Source organism: Labrus bergylta, chromosome 13 (genome assembly GCF_963930695.1).
Source record: "Labrus bergylta chromosome 13, fLabBer1.1, whole genome shotgun sequence".
Lineage (NCBI taxonomy): Eukaryota > Metazoa > Chordata > Actinopteri > Labriformes > Labridae > Labrus > Labrus bergylta.
Genome location: NC_089207.1, coordinates 21,436,065 through 21,443,219, shown reverse-complemented (window position 1 = coordinate 21,443,219; position 7,155 = coordinate 21,436,065).

Genomic DNA, 7,155 nt, shown 5'->3' with positions numbered 1-7,155 from the left:
TCATTTTGTGTGATTCTAATTTCATCAGGAAATAAAGAGAGATATGAATATGCAGCCTGCAGCTCCCCCTGCTGGACAATGTGTAATTTAATTTATTAATAATCTCAGATAAAGATCAGTCATGTAGGAGAGTTTCATTTGGAGTAAATATTCAGATTAATAAAATTAAAGATAAACACGTCAGTGCTCCTTTTCTGAGCACGTAAGAGAACTGATGGTGGCCAAAGGCAGATCACTGCGTGGGCAAAGTGGATGGGAGTGTATTTGATACTTTTTCAGGGATGGGACAGCCAAAGAGAGAGAGAGAGAGAGAGAGAGAATAGGAAGTAATAGAAAGGAACAACAACTCTGAGAGACTGCTCAGACATAATTTGGGTTGTCGACTGTTTTACCCGTTAAGATTCTGCTAGGACCGGAATGTAGACAGAAAGTTTAGAAGAAAAATATCAACTTTATTAATCCCACGAGAGGAAATTCAGTTTTACTCTCTGTTGTTGAACACACACACACACACACAGGATGTGGACGTGCACTGATTGAGTGATGTCAGAGTGAGGGGGGCTGCACACGGAGAGCGCTGGAGGAGGGGGCAGCACCTTGGCAGTGCTTATGATGTGAACTGGCACCAGATCTCCGATTCCTTCCAGAATGAACCACTGCCGCCCAAACGTTTCATCATGTGAGTGTTTTCTGGTCAGATCCCGACAGGTTAAAGCGTGCTGTGTGGTGGGTTTCTCCGTGTTATCGTGCGTGTTTGGGGCGGACACACGCAGTGCACGGGTCATATGCTGTGTGTATGTAGGACTGATAAAATAAATCACATTTTATAACAGAAGCCAAAGCTCTTCTTTTTTTTTTTTTTTTTTTTACAATATCTCTTTATTAAGACAATTTTTTTTTTTTGGTAGCATGACACATACCCCCCCCGCCCATACACACGCAGACATGCACACACACATAGACACTTAAATTAGAATAACATAATCATACCAGGGGGCAAAAACAAAAGACAAGCACAAAACACAAAAAATAATAAAAAGAAATAGAAAAGAAAAGAAAAAAAAACACCTTCCTTCTTACATTGTTATACAGAGCATAGATAGAGAATCAACTGTCCTGTAGTGTCTTTAATTCTGTTATATAATTGAGCACAAGGCCCCAGACAGATACACATTTTTCACATGAACCCCTCAAGTTGCACTTTATTTTCTCCAAATTTAAGAACATCATGAGGTCCTTTAACCAGTCCGAAGCTTTGGGGGGAAACGGTGATTTCCATTCCAATAATATTCTTGTGCGAGCTAAAAGAGATGCAAAGGCAATGCAGTCCTTTATTTTTCTACTGATTATTTGATTAACTGTAAGTACTTCAAAAATAGCCATTTCTGGACAAGGTGTCAGCAACATGTTTAAAGCCGTTGCAAGGTGTTTAAAAATAGTTGTCCAATAGCCATGCAAGCGGGGACAGGACCAAAACATGTGTGACATGTTTGCTGGAGACATGTGACATCTATTACAAGTGTCTGAGATACTGGCGTACATTTTGGAGAGTTTGTAGTTAGTAAAATAGGAGCGATGGACAATCTTAAATTGTATCAGGTTAAGTCTGGAACAAGACGAGCTGTCATTCACTCGGGCTAAAACACCACACCGGTCATCGTCATCTGTAGCTTTACCAAGTTCCTCCTCCCAGTCTTTTTTGATATTGTCCAGAGAAGTTTTTCTGAGCTGGGATATTAGAGTGTAGATTTTTTAAATGAGGCCTTTCTGATTTGTGGGCATATCCAAGATGGAGTCGATCACAGAGGTAGGAGGAGTATTAGGAAAGGAGGCATTGTTTGCTTTAACAAAATTGCGGACTTGAAAGTATCGAAAAAGATGAGAATGTGGTAAGTTAAATTTTTCACACAGTTCACTGAAGCTACAAAAGATGTTGTCAACATAAAGGTCCTTTAGTCTGGCAAGACCTGAGGTAAAGAAAAGGCCATATCAGTGCCAGGAGGGAGGAAGAGATGGTTGTTATGGATCGGGCTATGGTTAAATAATCCCTGGAGCCCAAAGGCCAGTCTAAATTGAGTCCAGATTTTTAAAGTAGAAGTGACGATTGGAATACAAGTAAATTGGGTTGGTCGTATTGGGAGTTTTGATGTTAGCATAGCCAAGAGTGAGGAAGAGGGGCAGGATTTGGCTTGAAGTTCACACCAGCTTAATGTTGGTTCCTGGACCCAGAGTGAAATTTTGTGAATATTAGTTGCCCAGTAATAGTTTCTTAAATTAGGTAGTGCCAATCCACCTGCAGATCTCTGCCTTTGTAAGAACTCTCTCCTGATCCTGGGGGTCTTGCCTTTCCAAAGGAAGGAGGTAATTAGTTTATCTATTGCACAAAAAAAGGATTGAGGTAAGAAGACTGGGAGACATTGGAAGAGATACAGAAAACGTGGAAGCACATTCATTTTTACACAGTTAACCCTTCCAGCAAGGGATAAGTGTAAGCTGTTCCACCTTGCCTTTTTGAGCTGATCAATTAAGGGAGGAAAATTATTTTTGTAAAGGTCTGGTAGTTTTTAGACAGATATTCACTCCTAAGTATTTAAAACTGATTCTAGACATCTTAAAGGGGAGGTGCCTATCGGGGATCTGAAAGGCTAGATTGTTTACAGGGAAGCATTCGCTTTTGGAAAAGTTAAGTTTATAACCTGAGAAAGATCCAAACCTATTTAGTAGCTTGATTGTCTGGGGAATAGATATCAGATCAGAGATAAACAATAATAAATCATCCGCATAAAGAGAAAGTATGTGTTCCGAGCCACATCTAAGGATACCTTGACTAAAATTGGCAGATTTAAGTGCAATCGATAGGGGTTCTATTGCAGTTGCGAACAACAATGGGCTCAGAGGACACCCTTGGCGCGAACCTCTGCTGAGTTTAAAATATTGAGACTTCAACCCATTAGTGCTTACGGAGGCCTTAGATGATGAATATAAAAGCGTTATCCAGGATATAAATTTGGACCCGATGCAAAATCTCTTAAGCACCTTGAACAGGTACCCCACTCCACTCTATCAAATGCTTTTTCCACATCCAGAGATACCACCACTTCTGGCGTCTCACTTGATGCTGGAGAGGAAAGAATATTGAGAAGTCGGCGAATGTTAGAGAAGGAGTGTCAGTTTTTCATGAACCCGGTTTGGTCTGGTGATATGATGTGTGGCATGATAGGTTCAAATCGACGAGCTAATGCTTTGGCTAAGATTTTATATTCGGTGTTTAGGAGGGAGATGGGGCGATATGAATTACAATCAGAATCTTCTTTACCTGGTTTTAGTATGAAGATTATTGAAGCCTCAGTGAGAGTTTGAGGGAGAGCGCCACGGTCCAGAGAGTCCTTGAACATTTTTAAAAGGAGGGGATTTAGTTTGTCAATACATTTTTTATAGAACTCTATAGGGTAACCATCTGGGCCGGGGGCCTTACCACTTTGTATTAATTTAATAGAGTCTGTGATTTCGCTTGTTGTTAATGGTTGATCCATCTCATCTGCTTGCATAGGAGATATGGATGGAAATTCCAGGTTGTCTAAAAAACGTTTCATGTCTGTGTCCTCAGCAGGGGATTGTGAGGTATATAATTCAGAATAAAAAGATTTAAAGGTTTCGTTGATGATGGATGGTATTACTGTGAGATCGCCCGAGGTGGTCCAAATTTGTTTAATTTTCTGGGCTGCCAGTTGACTTTTGATTTGGTGTGACAGAAGATGTCCTGCCTTCTCACCATGTTCATAATGAAGTCCACGTGACCGTAACAGGGTCTTTTCAGTCTCTTGTGTTGTGAGTAGGTTGTGGTTCATTTGGAGATTGTGCCTTATTTTATCTAGTTCAGGGGATGGAGATACTGACAGCCTGTTGTCCAATTGAGTTATGTTGCCCAAAAGTTCATCTTTTTGTTGTCTTTTTAGTTTATTTTGCCAAAGAGCCAAAGCTCTTCATGACACACACAAGACTTAAAGTTGTGTGAAAATGTTTATGACGAGGTTGTCATGATTTGGTCTTATTTTTGTATTTCAGCGTTTAGGTTTCCATGTTTTAATTTCTCCTGTTTACCCTAGTGTTGCTTGTTTCCTGTGTGTGTTTTTGTCCTAATGTTTCATAGTTTAGTCTTTAGTGTTTTGTGTGTTATTTTGTAACTTTGTACCCTAGTGTTTCTTTATATTCTAGTGTGTTTTTGTTACTTTCTTGAGTTCTCTGTGTATCTTAGTGTTTCTTGATTTATGTTGTAGTTCTAGTCTCCAGTGTTTCTTGTGTTTCTTCCTGCCTCTGTGTGTTTCCCTCCAGTGTGATTGCCCTCATTGTCTTCACCTGTCTCATTAGTCTCACCTGTGTCTGATTACCCATGTCTATTTAGCCTCTGTGTTTCTTCCCCTCTGTGTCAGTTCATTGTCCTATGTTAGTTGTCAGTCTGTCGGTCATCAGTTTACTAATGTCTCCTTGTTTTCTCCTGTTGGATTTTGATTTTTGGATTAAGTCTTGTTGTGGACTTTTGATCTTTATTTTTACATAAATCATTTTTGTTAGCTTCGGCACTTGGGTCCACTTCCTGATTTTCCACACCCATGACAGAGGTCTCGTTTGTGTTTCAGGAAAATTGTTCAGTGAAATGTTTTTGCACCGTACAAAACCGTACAAACCGTACGGTGTTATTGCACCGTACGGTGTTTTTGCACCGTACAAAACGCCTTCACTGTCTTTGTACAATAAACAACCACATGTTGTTTACATCGGTGCTGATCACATCAGTGAAATCACATCTGATGCATCGTAAAACAGTCTGTGACGTCAGGATGTTTGTCTGCAGATTGAAACAAATTTGTATTATTATGAAAAAAACTATAAAACTAAACTAAAATATTAAAGGATATTTAATCAGTTTTCTATCTGAGAATGAAATCTGAACTAAACAGCTCACAGTGAAATCTAAACTGGGTGTTTGGTGCCACCTGCTGGTGAGTAAAGGGATATATTAAATGTGAGGAGCGATTGTTTAACTCTTTTTTTAAAGCTGAAAGAAGTTTATAAAGAAAGCAGAAATCTTAAATAATAATCCTCTTCAACTTTCTGAGCGTTTCTCTTTGATGTCTTTAAGAAACTTTGATTCTTTGAACATTTACCGGTGAACATCCAGGGCTTGGACATAGAGAGGGTGAAGACGTACAAATACCTGGGTGTTCACCTCAACAATAAACTGGACTGGTCACAACACAGACGTCCTGTACAAGAAGGCTAATGTCAACTTCACCTGCTGAGGCAACTGAGGTCCTTTGGAATGTGCAGGACTCTGCTACAGACTTTTTATGACACTGTGGTGGCGTCTGCACTTTTCTATGCAGTGGTCTGCTGGGGAGGAGGGAGCACAGAGAGAGACAGGAAGAGACTGAACAGACTGGTCAGGAGGGCCAGTTCTGTCTTGGACTGTCCTCTGGACTCTGTAGAGGAGGTGGGTGTTAGTGAAGCTGACATCCATCATGGACAACCCCTCTCACCCCCTGCATGACACTGTGGGGGCCCTGAGCAGCTCCTTCAGCAGCAGACTGAGACACCCACCCTGCAAGACAGAGCGCTACCGCAGGTCATTCATCCCATCTGCCGTCAGACTGTTTAATCAGACTCTTTAACAACATCACCACCTCATGCTACACACTGTGTGTGTGTTTTAATAACAATAAATCTGTAGTGTAGATACCATGTAATATTCTATTATCGTATTTTTTATTTATTTAACTGATGTAAATATGTTTGATTTTTAACTTCTATTTTTATTTTTAATAATTATATTCCTGTTTCCCGTTTTCTTGAGCTGCTGTAATGCAAAAATTTCCCCCACGGGGGATCAATAAAGTTTATCTTTATCTTATATCTGAACCAGTTCTCTTGCCCGCTTCCATCGCTGCACCACCTGTTGGTTTGACCTGATAACTGCTCTCATATCTGGCAAAACGAGGGGCGTCCAAAACGGCCGTGTGGGGGTGCCTTAAAACTGCCTACCTTCTCTGGTCCAAACAAATCCAGAGCATTCAGGACCAGAATCTAAAGTTAGAAGGAGGACATACTGGCTGCTGCATTGTTGTTAGAGAAGCACTTCAACATAGCATGTTTCTTTAATGTCTGATCATACAGTAAGGTCACTAACATTTTACTCACTAAGCATTTTGATTGGACCTTTAGCAACAACGCCTTGAAAATCAGGGCCAGACAAACATTCCCGCCTCGCAACAGTTTGCGAGCAGCACCTGGTGCTGAAACAAAGCCTCGCCACGGCAGCAACAGTTATCAGCAGAATAACCTGGGAACACCTCAGGATCCTCCAGGAGGCGCTCCACGTCACTATGGAGAGGAACGTTTGGGTCCACTTGCTTTTATGCGTCTCTAAAGAACATCTACCTTGTAACAAACATTTCCAGAGTTTTGTGCAGACAGAGTGCAGGAGTTTACCTGGGGGCTTCGACGGACTCGTTCCTCTCCTGTAGATCTGTTGTATGAAATAAATGTTGTTATTTAAAGCTTCATCATTTTATCATTTTTAAATTGTGGTATCAAAAAGTATCAAACATTTTGACGGCCTTATTGAACAGTCAAAGATTTCACTCTGAAGTTTTTGGTAGATTTTGATAAAACTTTTACAGTTTAAAACATTAAAGTTAAAATATCCTCGAGCCCTGTGAAGCACCTCTGATGGACTATCCAGAGCTGGAACGACTCGAGCGTCACAATCCAGAACAAACAAACTAAAAGTACACAGAGATTTTGTCTTCTTCTTCAGCTCAGTTTGTTTCAGTTGTCTCTTCTGGTTTATTCTGTAAAGTTTTGTTAAAGTATTTATAGTGATAACTTCCTCCTCTTTAAACTCCAGAACAACAAGAGAAATGTTCCCAAAGTTCATGAGGAGTTTCTCAAAGCCACAAGTCTGAGTGTGGAGCTTCTTACTGTGTGATCGTGCTGACTCGGGGAAACTCCAACATCTCTAACTCCTCAGGTGGTTTGCTTACACACTCACAGCTCAGACTTCCTCTTCTTTACCTGCCTCACAGTCACACACCCGCAGGAGTCTTCACAGCTTAACAGACAGACTGCAGGTGTACAGCTGTTCAGGTACAAAGAGGC